Genomic DNA, 20,304 nt, shown 5'->3' with positions numbered 1-20,304 from the left:
TGAGCATGAACATTTTTTCAGTAAATATTGACAGTAATATAAGCAAGCCATCTTGATATCATAGGAAAGTAACATAAAAAAAGTTGGAGTCAAATAAAAAAAGGCTCTTTGATGTAGTCAATCTTAAGAATAACATGTTATGAGCATGAATACTTTTTCAGTAAATGTTGACAGTGATATAAGCAAGCCATCATGATATCATTGGAAAGTAATATACTGTTGTAACAGCCATTTGTAGCGATGACTGGAGTAGGCCAGCAATACGTCCAGCCATAGAAGGAGTCGACAGCATAAATGAAGCCCTTGTGTTCAGTGACATCAGAGAACCATGGAGGATGTATGATCCTGCGATGGACGTGCAGATTTATCCACTTACCGCAGTGACCTGTCAGATAGGCGAGACCGCAGTTGAAGAACGCAATTAGCCTGAAGTCTTTATAATTCGCAGATCTTGTGGGCACTTGGCAGATTACAACCTTGAGCAAATCAAACTTGGTATCATGTTGGCTACTGTAAGATTCCGAGTATTCTGGGCCGTGGTGCCAAAGCAGTGCAGTGTTAATCAAAGGAAGGGGGATCAATCGCCGGGTGTAGACCTCCACGAGCATCCAGCTGCCGCAACCGTCGACGAGCACCATCCAAGACGTGTTCATGCCGACCTAGTACATACCGTTAATGTAGTGACGGGGATCGGATCACAGTCAAGGGGGTTGATGCTCACCACCCCATGATCGTTATGCTGCGTGACACGCTGTTTCTGAAGATCAGGCGGCATTAGCAAGCAAGGAGCTGGCTTAAAAAGCTCTGGCTTGAGGGCTTTGAGTAAACGGTACAGCCCGGACGAGCACGCGGCGAGCGGCATGGTACTGAGATTGTCCAAACGCGAAACAATGAGCTTGATTACCTCTATGGGGAGCGAATTCCAGCCACTCTTTCGGCGGACGCTGCTCGGTTCTACCATTGTTAGTGCTTGGGTTTCGGATGAGGGGGGAGGCACCTTAGCGGGGATGGAAGATTGGACGAGGGGGAGGCGCCTTAGCGGGGATGGAAGAGCGGACAAAGATGGCGAAGCGAATATGTGCTGCGGGAATTGGACAGGTGATGATGACTACAGCACGCCGCTTGACTTACGAGACACATACCAGTAGCATAGGGTCATATCAAAGTCAGACAACTTGCTTGAGTGGTCACAGTACTGGTACTCCCTACAGTACCTGCTACTATGCCCTAACTTGCTTGAGTAGAGTAGTAGAGGAGTAGGAGTCGCTGGAGGATCAGCGCCGCCTGCTAGTCTCGGAGGAGGACGGCATCATCTTCCTCTTGATCGTGGCCACTGGCGAGGCCCGCGCAGGCCGCCGCCACATCTCTGTAGTGTGCGTCAGGGGCGACGCCGCTGACGCTGACACTGACACGAGGCCGATGTACGGGTGCATGCTCACTATTACTACCCCTCGGAGGTACGTGGGTGGCGACACTGGTTACGTCAAGCTGACTTGGACTCTGCCGAGCTCGGACATTCCCGCCGATGTGGACATGGAAGACACATGGTATTATTTGACCCCCAACAATGTGCATGGGGACTTCAAGGAGGTTCACCTGGACATCTGCATTACTAAGTTAAATATTGATCATTAGTCTTCGTTCAACGTAATCCGCTATCTAAGCACGTGGAGACTTCCATGCATGATCTTGCTCTATTGGAGTATCGCGCATGAATAAACGTGTATCCATTTATAGTTTAGTCTAGAATCGTCCATGTATGAATTTTTACTACAGTACTGGTGAAAGACCTATGATGAACCATTTCTTACATATCCTCTGCCCCCTTCCAAGTCATCCTGATTTAATCCCTCCGTCTAGGTGTATAAGGGCATGGTTAATACTTAAATAGTATAGCTAACTGTTGACTATAAGAAAGTGCCATGTCATCTATAGCCAACATGTATAACAATGGATACTCAAAAACTAATTCTTGAAGATCATTCCTGCAAAGCACAATAAGGGTTATTTCTTCACAAGTTTTGGATGCAGGTTGAACAGTTGAACGCTTTTGTTTGCAAAAGATACTTTTTTATCTATTTCACCCGGATGTTTGTGAGCTCTAGAGATGATATAATATCCGAACAAACCTATCGATACCCATTACACATGAGATGACCCCCACATCCTTTGTCAAAATAAACAACTCCCCGGTCAATGCATTTCACTCTTCCGTGCAACGCACGGGCACCTTACTATAGATTAGTACGACCAAAAATTGAACTAACATTATATATAGTACAATAAATGATGATGCATGTCACCTAAAATTATATCATTGAAAACTATGTTCAAATACGAATCAAATGATATTGTTTTTGTTTACATGCAGTAACATTTTGTCAATCAAATTCAATGGGGGATAAACCACGACCGATGTAGTAGTACCAGTGTAGAGAGCGGCGCTGCACGGGAGTCTCACCCCGCTCGTGGCGCGGCAGTAAAGCCGTCATATCACAAAACCCAGCCACTCCCAGTAATAAGTGGCCTGGTAAAATAAATGGACAAGCAACCATCACATCTCTCTGTCTTTTTTGCATTTCATCTCTCTGCATTTACTTTCTCCGGTTCATCTCGCACACTCGATCCCTAGCTACTACTCCTAGTATCCCTAGCTACTACTCCTAGGGCCAGTTCTTTTGGCGGCTTCCCCAGCTTTTCCCATAAGACTAGTCACAGTGGAGAGTAACATTAAGGCGCCTCGCTCATTTATTTGGGCTTCTAAACTACTACTAATAGTACCTCCGTACTGGTTTATTCCTCACCATTGTAATTTATGCTAAATTTTGACCAAAGATTTAACTGATAAAATGTTAGTGCATGTGACATGCACTAACATTTCATTAGTTAAATTTATGATCAAAATTTGACACAGATTACAATGGGGACCAATAAACCAGGACGGAGGTAGTAGTTATGGGATTACTAATCTAGAAGCCTAAAAGAACTGGCCCCTGGTACTCCTACTAGTAGTAGTACTCAAGTTGGAATTCCAATTGCACGGCACAACTTATTAGGCAAAAAATTGATACAGGGTGTAGGAAGCGGTTTGGGAATTTGCATGCCTTTCCAATCAGTGAGATACTCCGTACAAAGTACGACGGAGAAATAACCACAAGGAAGGAAGCTAAAAGTAAACAATCAAACGAGCATTTTTGCATTTGTTTTGCATTGAATCGTTTCACAAGCTTGACTAGTGTTGTTTTTCTACTTTTACAAAAACCGCATCATAATGTTAAAACGTGCATTTGCACATACATAAGTAATAGTAGTACTCCCTCCATCTAGGTGTATAAGTCTTCCCTCCTTCTTGGTCACGGTGCACAACCAAAGATGACTTATTGACCTGGACGGAGGGAGTAGCACAGTCTGCAAGCATATATAGAGAGAGACGTGTAGTGCGATAGTATATAGTAAAGTTTGTGCTATATGCACGTACTTGCAAAATGCGTACGAATACACAAGGTTTCAAAACTTTCCCTTTTACATACTTAATTAAGGACGCTAATAATTCCTGAACATTTGGGATTTATCATTTGCGTCCCAAAACTAATGAGATCGCCTTACGAAACAAAAATTATACTCCTCCTAAAAGCCACGGCTCTCGCAGGAGCGCTTGCGGCACGCCACGAGTGCCCTGGTGCGCGGCCGTTTCCCAGCGCATCGACACAATGCCTCTTCCTCAGCCTCGCAACTCGTGAGGTGCTGATTGGCGGCTTGCCGGCGGGCGAGCACGATCTCACCGGTGTGGTGATCCAGCGCCAATAGGTAGTCCTCCTCGCTGGAAGCGTGCACCCAGTCCATGTACCGCCAAGCGTAGATGAGGCGCTTGGGCCAGACTAGACTCAGGGCGTCGGCACGGGCGTCCTCCGCCACCCTCACAGCCCTCGCACGAGCCTTCTGCCAAAGAGCCAATTACCTGACTCTCTCGGACGCGGCATAGGCCTCCCAGGCAGCTTGTTCCGTGGTGCGCTTCTCTTCCTCGGCCTTCTTCTCTGCCTCTATTTTGGCGCGCTCTGCTGGAGGCAAAGCCTCCCACAAGCGACATCCATTTCTTCCAAAGCTCCTCAAGGCTGGGGGGCTCGGTGGGCGGCACGGCATTCTCCTCGTAGCGGGGAGCCGACGCATCCTCCGACGCGCGTGCTGGCGAGATTGGGAACACCGACGCGTCCACCTCGACGCGTCGCAGCAAGGAGTGGAACACCGACGCGTCCTCCTCGACTAGTGGCGGAGAGGAACGGAATAGTGACGCGTCGCGTCGTGGCGAGGAGCGGAACGCCGACGCATCCTCCTCGGCTAGTGGCGGCGAGGAACGAAACGACAATGCGTGACCGTCTGCGCGGTGCAGCGAGGGGCGCCTAGGGCTTGGGAGGGATGATGCCATGGTGGTCGACGTGAGAGGGAGGGGGAGATAGCGATGAACGTGAACGTGAGGGGGACGAGATAGCGATGTCGTGGGAGGCGCAGTATTTATAGCGAGCAATGGCACACCTACGTAAGATATCGACTAAGCTGCACTGACTTAACTGCAGGTCCAGTTGCATCACTAACATGTGGGCCAGACCCCTGTTGGGCCCATATGTCAGTGACCCAATGCACCTACAGTTAAGTAACAGCTACATGGGCATATTTGTTGGAGTAAATTACGGGGGGGGGGAGGGATGGAAATATTGCTGGTCACAACGGATTGGACGAGCGCGGGGGAGGAGAGTCATGCATGCAGATTTTTCCACATGGGGTGGAGTGGTGGGACCGCCGGAGGGAGAAGGAGAGTCTGGCAGGCATATTGTTTTCACACATGGAGAGGAAAAGATTTGGAGACGAATGGGCTTCCTGCAGGTATGGGGAACGGTGCATAATAAGTCTCATCTTGCATGCCGAGCTAGGTATAGTCTCAAGTCATTAAAAACATACACGCCCCACACATGTTCATATTTCAAGGTGCACTAAATTATTGCATGCGATGATTAAGGCTGGCCATAATGGTGGTATCTTAGCTGGTATCATGCACACGGGAATAGCAAACATGCTGATGTGGCAAAGAATTAAAGAAGAGAGGGGGGGTTAGAGTAACTAGTGTTCATGCATGCGTTGGTAAACATATTTTTTTGTGAAGAACTACAAAAACTATTCCACCGCCTCTATCTTGCTAAGAGTAGGTCAAATTTTTGAATCGAGCCCTTTAAACTAGAAGGGGGTAGTAGTACTCTAATAGCTAACCTTGGCCCTGTTTGGATCCATGTGTTATAGTTAGTTTGGGTTAGTTTGAACTCAACTAACCCAAAAAAATCTAACTCACCCAACAGGTGCTTTATACTCATCATAATCAGTATTGTAGATATTGATATTTTTAGTATAAACGGTTGACGGAAGTAAAAAGGACCAGAGGGAGTATCATGCATGCGGAGTAGGCAAAAAAATTGCTCATTTATAGCCGGTCGAAGTCTCAAAGGGCGCAACCGCGCAAGGGAGGCGAAGGTCGTGGGAGGCGCGATGGTTGATGGAATTAATTGAAGTTACACATAAGCCGACATGGCGTGCGAACAGGCAGAAGCTATACCATCAGGCCTACGATATGGGTCTAGTAGACATGACATCTAGTGGGTCCCGCATAGTTCTCGAGAACTCTTTGGGGGCTTGCAGCCGTTTATCCACCGGGCAAGCCAGCAACCCCACGCAGTTCGCACGCCCTACTCGTCCTCGTCTTCTACTAGTATAGTACCTTACAATAGTTTGCTCCCAGTCGTCCTGTCCTTTCACATTACGGCAGTTCCACTAATCCTGACCCTCCTCCCAAATCCATGGCATCCCAAATCTCCATGATCAGTGGTTAGTACAACGTTAGAACCATCACCGGCGATGAGTTCGATGTCATCTAGACCCGTTCTTCCGCAACGGTGAAAGAATGCCTTGCTCGCTTCAAACGCATGTTCAAAAACTCAAATGATGAGTGGGTCGCTGGGTTAGATGTTGAGTACACCACAGTGCTGTGAAGCGAGAAGAAACTAAAGGAGCAGAGAAGAAGAAGCCCGCCGTGATCCAGGTTTGCATGCATGACTTATGCTTGGTCTACCACATATGCCATGCCGATGTTGAGTGAGAGGAATTTAAGAAGTTCCTCAAGGGCGGCCAAGTCAAATTCGTTACTGTAGACTTTAGGGACGACAAGGAAATCCTGGGTCGGATAGGCCTCGTTGTAGGCGACCCCTTCGACCTCCAGAAGGAAGGGTTGGTGTCCTCCTCTCAGCCTTCAATGCTGACCCTGGTAGCAGCCATGATTGATCGTTCATACGCTAAACTGAAGAAAGCTCATCACGAGTTTCATCATGCATGGGAGTCGAAGACATTAGATGAAGATCACATCCTGTACGCAGTAATGGATGCCTACCTTTGTTTAAATATCTACAAGGGTTGGATGAAGAAGCAGAGCCCAGTGTCCGGTTCAAGCAAAGAAGCGTCGACGAAGAGGAAGAGGGACAAGGACGAAGTCGAGGACGTGGACTCAAACTCCGAGTAGGTGGCAGTGCCATCGCTCATGCTGGTTCTACTACCTCCGTCTGGGATTATTGGTCCGACCGACCAAATCACCCGGTCCAAGGCAGAGCGCAGGAGCATGCAAATTCCTCGATTCTTGTAGTTGTTAATTGAGCTTGCACCTGCTGCCTTTGCATGCATTGGCTGGCTTCTATGCATGCAACGGAAGAAGCACTGGTCCTGGGACAGATGCTTGCATGCAGCCAGCCTCCCTCACATGCAGCGGCTGGCCCGTAATTAATGGAACGACAATCGATAGGAGCGGCCTAGTAAAAGCGGACGCGGTTGTGTTGCTTAAGGGGCATGTAAACACGGACGGAGGTAGTAGTTGCTTAGTTTATTTTCAAGGGTGTGTTGTGCTGAGGCCCCAGCAAAACTATGTTTATGTTCTTTCTCGTTATTTGAACTCTTTAGTACGTACAGTAGTACTAGTACTATGTCTTACTACTGTTCTTCTTGCAGTTACTACTGCTCGTATCTTCGTGTTCCTACTGTAGTTAATACGTTCGTACTAGTAGTATAATTTGGGTCAGTCGATTTGTGAAAGAAGTTCGATGGAGTGAAGGAAGAAGACGGCAGGGTGCCCATGATCTATCTTATGAGTGTTGGGTGTGGAATGCAGTTCGTCGGAAAAAAAAATGGATCATGCCCGAGGTTAAACGGATGGCGGGGGTGGGGGGAGCATGGCGGTGGCAAGCGGTTCAGGGGAGGGCGCGGCGGCGGTGGCAGGCGGTTAGGCGTGTGGCGGGCTGAGAAGATGAACTGTGCATCTATTTTGGAGGTTGAAGAAGCCCTTCTAGCCATCCATGTTGCATCAAATGGCTCACAAGAGTCGACTGACCCAAATTGCTCCTTCAGATTGCAGGATCCATGTGGCATTCAAGGTCTCGAAGGTAGATTCCACGTCCGCACCCGGTTTGCAGGCTCGATGCGCGTGCGACCTGCTTCCGCCGCGACAGCCACCGCGCGCCTCCACCGCGCAGGCGGAGACGACAATGACACGCTAGTTCCTCCTCGCCGGTGTGCTGTAGCACGCGCTCGTCCTCCTCTTCGTACGTTGCGTGCATAGACGTGGCTCCACCAGCTGCTCGCGTGCTTGGCAGCGTGGCGGCATCGCGAGGAGGGACTGCAGACAACGTGAGCGGGCGAGCCTTCATCTTGGTGGCGACACGGCGGTCATGGGCGAGAAATTGTTGGCTGGAGTAGGCGGGCGCCAGCATGCGCAACGGCAGCGGCGGCATATTGATGAGTGCGCGTATGGGAGCTTAGTTTAGTTTTATATAGGGTTGATCAAACTTAAAATAAAACCGTACTAGTACACGTAAACATTAGACTTAGGCAGCGCTTTTATTAGTTACCACAGCCATGACACGGAATCCTATGCAAGCGCGTGAACCGCGGCCGCGCGGTCGATCGAACGGTGTGTCACCGTGTGGCGCTCGAAGGACATCCACCGAACCTTTTTGTGTGTGTGAAAACAATCGTCGAATATTACTCAACTTTTTTTCCGGGAAAATTTCTTGATGCTACAATATTTCCATATATTTGAATTTAGCTCCACTTCGTGTTTATTTGGATTTGGACGTTTTAGGTGCGCCCTAGTTTTTTTTAATACTGATTTTGGGGCTGTTTGGTTCCCGGCCACCGTTTCCCAAGCGAAAATTTGACAGCCACAGTTTAGTTGGCATGTGTTTGGTTTTTGCCACACTTTGACTTGCCACACCTTATTGCCCTTATGGCACACTTGTCATAGAGACAATGTTGCCACACTTGCCTAAGGTTAGTTCTTCAAAATGAGAGCCACAAGTTGGCATGCCTAAGGGAATCTTGCCACACTTTTTGAGTGTATAAAATGTGGGAACCTAATGTGGCTTGAACCAAACACCCACCTAAGTTGGTCAAACTTGCCTAACCTTAGGTGTGGCAACCTTAGGCAAACTTAGTCTCAAACCAAACAGCACATGTGTGTGTGACTGAGAGAGAACGTGTGTATGTGTCCATATGTCTGTTGTGGCGGGAGGGCAATGTGGAGACGGTGTGCGTGTGATAGAGACACGGAGAGGTGTGAATGTGCAAATGATCATGCATGAGTGAGACATAGACAGATGCTGATACATTGTGTATACATGAGAGAACGGTCTTCTATTTTACTTATGTGTGTGTGAGAGAGAGAGGAGCATCTGTAACACAACAACCATCTCTCTCGATTCGTCCGTCCCTTGCACGATCGCATGTAACACATGCATCAACGCGCACATTTTGACACCCTCACCCGGCCCCTGCCCACCTCAAGGCCCGCACATCGCTCTCTATCTCGCACGCACAATCTCTTCATGAATACCCTGTTTAGCAAGTAGCTTCCCGTCACATACACACACATTTCTCTCCTTAGGTTTGTTTTCTCTCAATATCTGACACACACACACAGACAACACACATCACACACACACACCCTCCCCCGAGCACACAATTCATCCCCATCCAAGATTATATGGCAACCACTCTTGCTTGTGCTTCTTCGCACCCCAGCATGCACAACACCTAAATCTTCAAAGAGGGCATTGAGAAGGTCGAATACGGCGACCACACTGCGCTAGAGAATGCGGGGCCATTTGGAAGCAGGATGATGTGACGACGGCTGACTGACTCCTCCCCCCATCCTCTCTCTCGCACAAAATTACCAATCCCTCTCTCCCCCGCACAAATTTATCAATCCCTTAAACCCATGAGATCCTTCCCTCTCGTCCATGTTTTTCCAGCTCTCTTATCAAACCTGTTGTCTCTTCTCCTTCCACGTGTACAGAATCCGGATGCACATGCATCTCACGTATATTACATGTCTCCATCTTTCTCACAGACCTAACTTCTTCCTCTCTCTTTCTCTCTCTATCTCCCTCTTTTTGTTTCGTTAGGTTTGTCTCCTACTCTCTCGTCCACATACATACAATCTTTCCCGCCCTATCTTCTCCATCTTCGCAAGCTCTCTCTGCACGTTTCATTCACACATTGGGATATGTTCAAAATGTTGCTTTTATAATGGCTGATGTAGAGTTATTGTTGGTTTTGTTGCATCCTACAAAGTAATAACTCTGAAATGCATTTTTATTGTCATTTGACTAGGATTATGCGAGTTTGAGCATGTTGTGAAGTACTATAGACCTCGTATACATCTTGGAATTCGACAATGATTGTAAGTATTGAATTGTATAGACCATTACATTCGAAGTCAACAGCCTAATATATTTATTTCACAATTTCAAGAAATGATTAATTCACTACATACTAAGAAAACAAATGTGTACAACCTCCATTTTTATTTAAGTCTGTGTATTAGCATTGGTCAAAGTCAAGTTTTGTAAACTCTCAAAAAGTTTATAATAAAAAATATTAACATATACAATAACAAATAAATACCATTAGATTCATTATTGAATGTACTTTCACATCATACATATCTGTTAAGGTAAATATTTACATTTTTCTATAAACTTGGTCAAACTTTAGGAAGTTTGACTTTGGTCAAACCTAATATGCAGAGTTTACTAGTACTGCTCACTAGTTGCTTGGCCGAATCACCCAACACGCCACACGGGGAGTTCAGTGTCACAAAATTTTAAGGTCGGCGAGAAAATCTCCCGCGACCCTGATTCGAGCAGTGAGAAGTTACCATCATAGCCTTCGGAACAGGCCCACGGATGACAGTTGGTAGGGGGCTGTTTTCGTAACTTCAGGTTCACCCTACCCAGCCAACCCCACCCCGGCACCCAGAGTAGTACACCTGAATACTCCCCATTTTCTATCCCCACCGCAAAATAGACTTCTCCACGGCACCGCAGCCTTTGTGCTCCTCCCCTTCTACATTGGCGCACTCATCCACCGCAGTGCATCTGCCTCATCGATGACCTCGTACGCCGCACTGGAGCCGGTCCACCGTCGTCGTCGCACACGGAGCCTCTTCCCCGGCACCGTCTTCCATGGTCTCGGGTCTGCTTCCCGGAAGCCGACGCCAAGCGCAGAAGCACCACCGTCGTGGACAATGAACTGACTCCCGTTGCCGACCATGACTCACAGAAGCTGCCACGACCATCGTTCTCCTCCTCGATTGGTAATGTGTGTACTGAATCACTTAGCAGTACATGTGCAGTTCCAATTTTGTTCATACCTATCCTTCAAATTTCCTGGGTGCTATTGTTCCCGTAAAAGTAATTGGTTATAGCCTCCATTGTCCAACAGAATATTAGCTTGTAATTGTGCGTCGCTCCTGTATCGCATTGTGCTTGTGTAGGTATTTCATCTACAACCAGTAGTGTGGCAAATGATGGATAGTTTTTTAGAACTAGCAAGATGCCCATGCGTTGCACGCATCAAGATGCATTTGTATGAGTAGTTTATCTTGTGGGAGAAAAGGATGAATGAGGGAATGCCTTATTTGCAAATGCGGAGAGGGGTGTGGGTATATTTTTGCAAAATTGCCACGGTTTCCTTCCTATCCGTCGGATATAAATCGGATGGCCTATATTGCAGGATGGCAGGAACACCATCATCACCAACTCTGTTTTTTATAAGAGTAGGGAAAAGGTAGAGAAAAAATAGAGAGTAGAGAAGTAGAGCTGAATATTAAATATAAAATAAATATAACAATAGAGAAGAGAGTAGAGATAGCAGAGACGCCGGGAAAGGATTGCGCGCGCGCGGAGAAAGCGTCGGGCGTGCGCTAGTTTTGGCGCGCGGCGTCCGACGCACTTTATAAAATCCAATGCCCACCCACCGCTTTGTTCCTTGCCATTGCTCTCTCCCCGCTCTGTGCCTCGCTGCCGCTCTCTCCCTGCTCTTTCTCGCCTCGCCGCCACCGCGCCAGCATGCCGCTGCGTCACCGGGAAAATTAGGGATACCGCAACGTCCGCGCGCGCCCCTCCGGCAGCTTCTCCGCCGAGATCCGGTTCCACGGGATGCGCCTCAACCTCGGCAATTTCGACACCGCCAATGAGGCCGCCCGTGCATACGACGCGGCGGCATGGTGCCTCCGGTGGTCTCATAGAACATTAAACTTCCCCAACGTTCCGACATGGGAGCGGGCACAGGAGCTCACGCCTCTGCCGCGGCTTATCGCCGACGAGGATCATCGTGACAACCGGAGGTGGGAGCACCATCTCGGCATCGCCGAGATGGACGAGGAAGCCATGGCACTGTGGCGCCAACCCTTCCCGCAGGACATCATCAACGAGCGCGGGTTCTAAGAGCAAAGGAGGGCGGAGAGGGATGAGAGGAGGGCTGAGCGAGCCGCCTATCGCGAGGACAAGCATAGGCGAAAAGCGGACGCTCAATTCAACATGAGGCTAGGAGCAGCGTCGCCCTGGGAATCTGACGATGATCGGTATCTTCACACCTATAGTCAGACGTCGGAGGAGGACATCACCGAGGAGGAGTCGGACGACAAGGAGTAACTGAATAATCCATTTTTTTATCTATCTATGCTGAGAACTATCATCTACTCTCTATCTCTACATCTCAATCTCAGCACTGTAAACGCTTTTTTAAAGTGCCGCGCGTTGTGATTCTGTTGGAGATGCTCTAACATGGCAGACGAGTGCTTTAATGTTGCCCACAAGATGCGCGAGTATTACTAGTAGTATATTTTTCTTGCCATGTTGAGATTTTAAAACCACGAGTGCGAACATGCAGAGGAGCAATGAAGACCAAACATGGGATATTGGGGACATCTTCAAGGAGCGTGGCAAGTTAAAGAGGAGTTGCACCGAACCTGTAAAACGAGCTTTGGTAAGTAACACCATTTCAATTACTTTCATTTAGCCTCGTGTTCTTCGATGTGTATATGTTGTAGTTTCTGTTTCTCTTAAGCCTCGTGTTCTTCGATGTGTCATAAGAAGAGTCTTAATCCTCCTAATGCTTTTGTTTTTAGCTTGATGTAGGAAGTGGGTGTTCTCACCTTGTAGTCTGTTTTTATATTATTTTTTCCTTTTGAATTAACTTCTCCTAGTTCTGTTTATCTGGCTTCTACTAAATGGATCTGGGTTGCTCTAAGTAATTATCTAAAAAAAGAAGTAACTTCATGTCAGGATGTAGTTCATGCGAGGAGGGAAGTATGGTTAACCTCGAGATCATGTTTCCAGAATGAGGCTGGATTACACACAAGGTGCCAGTTCCCTAATGATGCTGGATTAGACACAAGGTGCAAATTCCCAGATGATGCTGGATTACACACAAGCCAGGTGGAGACGTTAGTTGTTCGTGTCCTCGTGGCTCTAGTAAAGGCTGAAAGAAAGTGTGCAGCAGCCCTTGAGAATGTAGGTGAGTTCCTGAAGAAGCGAAAAGAGCAATCAGATGCTCTCTTCACCCATGCCAAAGAAGAGATGGAAGAAGCCAGAAATAAGCTAGCAGAGGCAGAGCAGGCTAGGTGTCTCCTGCTATCTAAAACTGTTGTCAATACAAAATTTCCTTCATAGTAGCTAGGTTCAAATGTTTATCCAGTCAGCATGCCTGTTGTGATGTCCGTGCATCTACTGATGTGGCACAAAATATATTTTTTGGGTCATGTAATAACAGCAATTACTTTCCAAACAATAACAGACGAAGCATTAGACATGGTATAGTTCACGCGCAAGCCCGACATTCCAAGTTCAACTTCCACATCAAACTCATGTTCACAGATATCTCCACATTCATACATAATGTCCACAACCATGATTCACTTCAAAGACAAAAAAATTGAGGAGAGTTATGAATAAATAAAAACCTCTAGTTCCTACTACCAGTGCGAGCACAACAAGTCAAGACCATGCGTAATTAATTATATTTTGGTCACTTTTTGTGTTCTAAAATGCCAGCCGGCTCGCGGAAGGACGTGTTGCCGGCACACGCGCGGATTCAATGAAGGCAGGCGGGGCAGTCTGAAGCCGGTTGCATGCGGCGAGGAGGCGTGTTCAGCCGGGCCTATAGTGAGTGGGGCCCTCTTGGCCGGTGCACCGGTTCAATGCCTACGCTATGAGAGGTCGCATCTGTGTCAGAGCAATCACTCCCTCCAGTCCTTTTTTGTTTGCGTATAACAAAATCTCGTTTTCCATTCACACCTTACAAGTAAAATTCGTGGACAAACTTTGACCCCAAAAATGATGGGGGCTAGTAAACCAGAACGGAGGTAGTAGTTTGTTTTTTTTTGAATCAAAGAAGGGTTTCCCCCTTCCGATTTTCATTACTGAAACCCAACATCTAAATCTAAACATAGTATTTCCCTAGAACTACCAGGTTCAACATCTCGCAACATAAAGCCATACAACCATACGCCAAGGAGGTACGTAGTAGGTAGTATTATGAATTCCATTTTCACTCCATGCCAATCGTTCTAAAAACTACTTAGTACTTATAACGCGCCATTGAAAATCGGAACTCTTAACCCCACTAAAAATGATATTTTAAACGTGGCTACTCGATCTGTGGCAACTGGCGAGCCACCGCCTCCAAGTCGTTCACATGTGGCCCCGACCATCAACTCCTACGGATCAAATGATCACGCGAGCTGACTATTCCTACAAAGGTGTGCTCCACCACATACCTGGTACCTGTGAATGCAGCAATCATGCACCTAGGGTTTTAGGGTTTATTTGTTAATGTTGCCTTTATGTAACACTCATGTGTGTGAGACAGCGAGAGACCGACTACGTGAGTGCGCCTCTTCTCTTCGTATATGTACTCCACCATTTGTCTGGTGTCCACAAAATTATAATAACTACTAGCAATGTGCCAATGCGTTGCCACACGATCTGAGTAGATTAATACATATTCATCGATTTGATAGAAAAAAATTCTAGTTTTGAAATACGTATATCACTAAAAAATGTTATGTTTCACTCAAAATATATTCCTTTGGCGGTTTTGATGATATAAGGGAGGAATGTTGTTGGTTTCAAGATTCGAGAAGTGGTATATGTCTAATTTCTACTCTTACTAGCAAGATGCCCATGCGTTGCACGGAACATCAAGATCTTGTGGGAGAAAAGGATGAACGAGGGAAAGCCTTATCTGCAAATGTGGAGAGGAGTGCGGGTAAATTGCCATAGTTTCGTTCCTATCCGTCAGATATAAATCGGATGGCCTATATTGCAGGATGGCAGGCCCACCATCATCACCAACTCTGTTTTTTATCCCTACTCTTATAAAAAGCTTAGTCGGTGATGATCCTGTGCCTGCCATCCTGCAATATAGGTCGTCCGATCTATATCTGACGAATAGGAAGAAACTATGGCAATTTTGCAAAAAGATACCCACACCCCTCTCCACACTTGCAAATAAGGCCTTCCCTTGTTCATCCTTTTCTCCCACAAGATAAACTACTCATACAAATGCATCTCCATGTTCCATGCAACGCATGGGCATCTTGCTAGTTATTGCAAAAAGCCCATGTGTGTGAGAGAGAGAGAGAGAGGAGGAGGACGGAGTGCATGTGTGACAAAGACGCAAAGAGTGTGTGTGCGAGAGGTATCAGCTTAAAATGAGGCGATAGTGTGTGTGTGTGCACGATCGAGAGGGCGTGTCTCAAGAAGGGAAGAAAATTCTACATAGATACAAGGAGCGTGAGAGAGACATGTATGCGATAGTGGAAGCACGAGTGTGCGGGTGTATAAACCTATCTAGAGGCTAGTCGATAAATGTTTGTGAGAGAAATATGAGACGGGGGTGCGAAAGCGAGAGTTTTGTGTGTGAGAGAGAGAGATGGTAGTCGGGAAGGGGAGTGGAAGCAGGAGTTGTGTGTGTGTGAGAGAGAGAGAGAGAGAGGGGGGAGTTTGTCTAATCGGTAAACAAATGAATAATGTCAGTCTGGGATGGAGACGAAAAGGAGACCGCAACAAATGTTGTGTCTACAGGAGAGAGAGAGGGAGAGAGAGAGTAATTTTAGTGGTATGATTCATATCTAGAGACATATAGGGTGTGTGAGAGAATCTCATGGAGAGAAAGACAAAGTGAAAGACGAGTGGAGATTGTGTGTGTGGCGGTGAAAAAGAAAGCTTAGGTACCTGGTGATACGAGAGAACGGTAGAGACGTGAGAGATAATGAAAAGCATGTAATGTATAATGATAGGGAGAGTGTGAAACTTCTCAAGGGAGGCGTCGAGAGACCATGTTTGCGACGACAGGAGAAACATGAAGTAAGCGTGTGGGTGAGCTGGAGAAAAGAGAGTGATAGCTACATGAAGGAGCATGCATGCGAGAGAGATGGGCATGAAAGGAGTGAACATAAAAGGGATTCAAATATTTGAATTCGAGATGATGATACATGTAATCCATACTCGAACCAAAATTGATCTATCAAACATGCATACTCATATGAATTCACGCGCATATATGTTATTTAATATGTAGATATTACTGATCCATACATTTTAGTAGAACATAATTTGGTTTAATTTTTTGAATTCAACCTTATGATTTTGAGATCATTGTATTTGTAAATCATATTATACATATAAAGGAGCAGAATTCTTTGTTGTGCATTTGAAAGTATATATTAAAAAATGATGTATATAGAATTTTATTCCAATCGAAAATGGATCACGCCCGAAAAAAATAGAATACAAACGGGATTCGAATTGAGTTGGCACGGTAAACGTGCACTCTGCAAAATTTGAACGAAGCGGGGAAAGTCGCGGTAACCGCCCGAAACCAAAATCTGCGAGATGGAAATTACTACTGCCTATCCCTGTCATGCAAATCTTATCTGCTCGATTTCTATAGGTTTAAATAGGGGTAGGTTTGTAATTTCACTCGAACATGACATAACCGCCTCTCACCCGGATCATACACGGTGGGCGCCAAAACACACTATTTCCTTGGCCGAAATCGACTCCCTCCCTAATTCATACACGGTGGGCGCCAAAAACAAACTCTCGTCGGCAAATATTCGGTGTATGCGATATTACCGTCCTATCCCCAACCGACTAATATTGCTGTGATGTAGGAAATTTGAAACAAGGGCTAAGTTTGTAAATTTCCTCGCATTTGAGACAAGCGCGCCCTGAAGACACGGTTCCCCCCTTCCTCTCCACCTCCATTTCCCCATCCATACTCCGTGGGCGCCAAAACACCCTCTCCACCCCAGCCTCCTCCGTCCGCCACCCCATCCACCGTCGTCCTCCTCCACCATGCCGGAGCTAATACCCCGACGCCGCCGTCCATTACAAGAGATCGACCTCTCTCATCCATGGCTTCGGACCGGGATCCTTGCATCATATCCTCTCGCTTCATCCCCGCCGTCGTCCACCTTGTCGGCGCCAGTCCTACGACCGTCTCGTCCACCGCGCCCCGCCGCCACCATTTACCCTCCTAGATCTGCTTCCACGCTGCCGACAGCCATCGCTACCGCATCACCGTCAAATTCTCAGCAGATGCATACACGGCGCAGCACCAGAGGCGGTACTCTTTCGTATCTGCTCAACTTATTTATCACGGCAAGAAAATAGATCGCCACTTCTTTACTCTGATTTCTTGTCCATCACTTACTTGCTAGTTGAGAGCAAACATTGGTTGTGAAGTTGCCTTTGTCTGGTTTGCACCTTCAGATCCGCCATGGCACGCTCAACACTATACTCCCAATGCTTATGGTTTTCGCCTTTTATATTCCACACTAGTTAAATCACAGTAGACTAAATTTCAAAATTGGGTCAGTCGATTTTTCAGAGCTCGCCGGAGTTCGCTGGTACGAACGAAGGGGCTCGGGTGGGGACTTTGGTTATTGGGGGCGGTGGTGGGGCCTCGCCGAACGAAGAAAACTCGACGCAGGTGGGGGCGGGGGGTGGGGGTGGGGGTGGCGGAGGAACACAGGCGATGGGGGCCGATGGTCCGGCCGGTGGCCCATGTGATGTTCTGTATGGGAAGAATCAGAGACGAGGAAGAAGAAGGGTTAGGAGACGTAGGATCTTCATCCAACCGCCCGAAATGGTCGACTGGCCCAAATGCAGACATGCCTTTATATTCAGTACCATCATCATACCTGCTTAGCACTGCTCCTGAATCCATCAAGCTAAACAACGTGCCACTCATAATTCCAAACTTGTTGCTCAAGTACGAATCTGATATGATGCTGATATTACTAAAACAGATAACATTTAATTGGTCAGCTAATGTTCCTACTTTACTTTCGAAAAAGCATGTGCACCACATATAGGGAGACAACAGGGAGTTGATTTCTTAATGCGCTCTGGTTCATCATGTGTGGGCACTATGCAACGAACATTTTATTATTCAAAATTTGCTCGCTCTTCTTTAGCATGTTCCTCTTCCGTTCTTCTTTAATAAGTACTCTCTCCGTTCCTAAATACAAGTATTTGTATAGATTCCACCATGGACTACATATGGAGCAAAATGAGTGAATCTACACTCTAAAATGTATCTGGATACATTTGTATGTGATCCATAGTGGAAATCTCTACCAAGACTTATATTTGGAACGGAAGGAGTATGATAGTAGTACAGTATGTTCCTTTTAGTGAATATGAGCAGGGACATTTGCAGTGTCAAGGTCTACACGGTCGGTTGGTATGGACACTTTGAACTCGTCGGGCCTCTTTGATTCGTAGGATTTTGTAAACATGGGAATAGGATTTGTAGTGGCCTGCCCACTTGAATCCTATAAGAATAGCAAGGAAATGTGCGGAGTTGTGTCGCCTTTCAGAGTTACACTGATATTAACAGTACCGCACCTTCAGTTGAAGAGAGCTGGTATCCGAAGGCTTTCTAGCCGTACCGGCAATACTAGCACATATATTCCAGCAAGTTCAACTTTGCTGATTTTACTCTGATGCTTACGGTTTTCCCATTATATCTACACTATGATCTATGTAGCTGCTTTGTGTCGCACTAGCAACAGTCCACTCTTGAAGCTAAACACCGCAATGACTTACAAAATTGGCACCAAGGCATTGAGTGCCATTCTGGATGCAATGAAACTCATACGCTCACCACCTGTTAATTCTTGTTCAGAATATGATCCTAATGACTATTCTAACCTCGAGGAGTCAAAGGCAGATGGCCTATCCTGTTCACCCATCAAGGTGCCTATTCTAATTTGGCAAGGTTTTATTGATTGCGTGTATCTTGCATATGTTGTCTTGCATTTCTTCTACTTTATTGCATCACCATCTGCTTAGTTTACTCATCATATATGTCGAGATGCCATGCCCATCCATTATCAATACATATTCCATTTGTCATCATACCATGTTTTTCCACTCAAATGTTGTTCTTGTGCATCAGACATAAAAAAGGAAGAGGGTGATTGCCGAACCTGGAGGAGCACCAGCAAAGTCCTTGAAAAACATGGTTGTGCTGGAGAAATCAAACAGCACCCCACTTATATTGGTTGTACAACCAGTGACACAAAATGTAGGACCGACTCTAGCAGACTGTACCCATACTTCACTGGCCACACCACTAGCCGCACCACATAGGACCTGCACTCCAGCAAAAGGTATGTCGATTTCAGTTGCCATAGCACCAGCCGTACCACAAAAAAATCCTACTCCAGCAAAAAGTACACCAAGTCCACCGGCCGAAGACATATCCCAACTGCAGAGACGACCAATTCCTACAGATTGGAACCCCATTCCAGTTATTCCCAGTTTAAAAGACAATACTTTCAATGTTGTTAGGGACTACGTGCATATATTCCCATCGTGGGAAGATTATAGTGAAGACAAACACCATTTTCACATCTTCCTGTCCCACTTACGTGTAAGTGCTATTATTCATGGTGATTATTTTCCTGTTTTCTGCTGATTGAACACATCAATGATTTACATTACATTGTTGTAAGTAGGCGAGGGTCAATCTGGATAGTCATGACGAGCAAAGCTTGCTTGCGCTTTTCAAGGAAGCATTGCAGCAGTATCGGTGTTACTTGAGGAAATCACACTTTGATGGCAAGTCTATAAATGAATTTCTGGTGAAGTCTCCTGTGCTAAATTTAGAAGACATTGAATGGAAAAACCTTGTTATGTACTGGTCTCATTCCAAGGATGAGGTACTGTCTATGATATCGCTTGACAATTTGAACTTCTACTTTTCCGCATGTGCCTTACGGATCTTTTTTGTAGGGAATTTGCTCGAAAAAGAATTCCGGTTTGAAAAGAACGACAGGATATCGCAAATATGCTGCCCAGTGCTTTGCTCTTGTTAGTATCTGTTGTCCTGTATCACTGTACTTGCATACATACCTGGTTCATTATGTGACAGCAGTATGCATGATAGCTTGCTTATCAATTGTTCGCTCCAAATTATCTGATCTATATGAATGGTTACATTAGTGTAGAATATATCCAATGCCAATGAATTTTTTTAGCTCTGCATTGTTCTTGTAAGTACCTGCTGTCCTTTATCAGTGTACTTATATTGACACGTAGTTGTTCATATACCATCACTCTGCAGCTTACTTTTCTTTGCCCTCCATTTTCTACACATAAGATCTATATTTACTCTTACCATAAGGTTGGATAACACCGATGGTACTGAAGAAGTTTAGTTCTACATTTCTCCTGGTTGTACCTTTTGCCTGTATCGATGCACTTACATTTATAGCTACTTGGTTATGTAGCATCACTCTTCATCTTATCTTAAATATTCTCCATTTTTTCTTATATTATCACATCTATATTTACTCTTAACAAAATGTAGAATAAAGGCAATGCTTATGAAGAAGATTCTGTGGTAAATTTCTTGAATTCA

The sequence above is a fragment of the Triticum dicoccoides genome, chromosome 5A, assembly GCF_002162155.2.
Source record: "Triticum dicoccoides isolate Atlit2015 ecotype Zavitan chromosome 5A, WEW_v2.0, whole genome shotgun sequence".
In the NCBI taxonomy this organism is placed as follows: Eukaryota; Viridiplantae; Streptophyta; class Magnoliopsida; order Poales; family Poaceae; genus Triticum; species Triticum dicoccoides.
Note: the sequence above shows the minus strand (reverse complement) of the source record.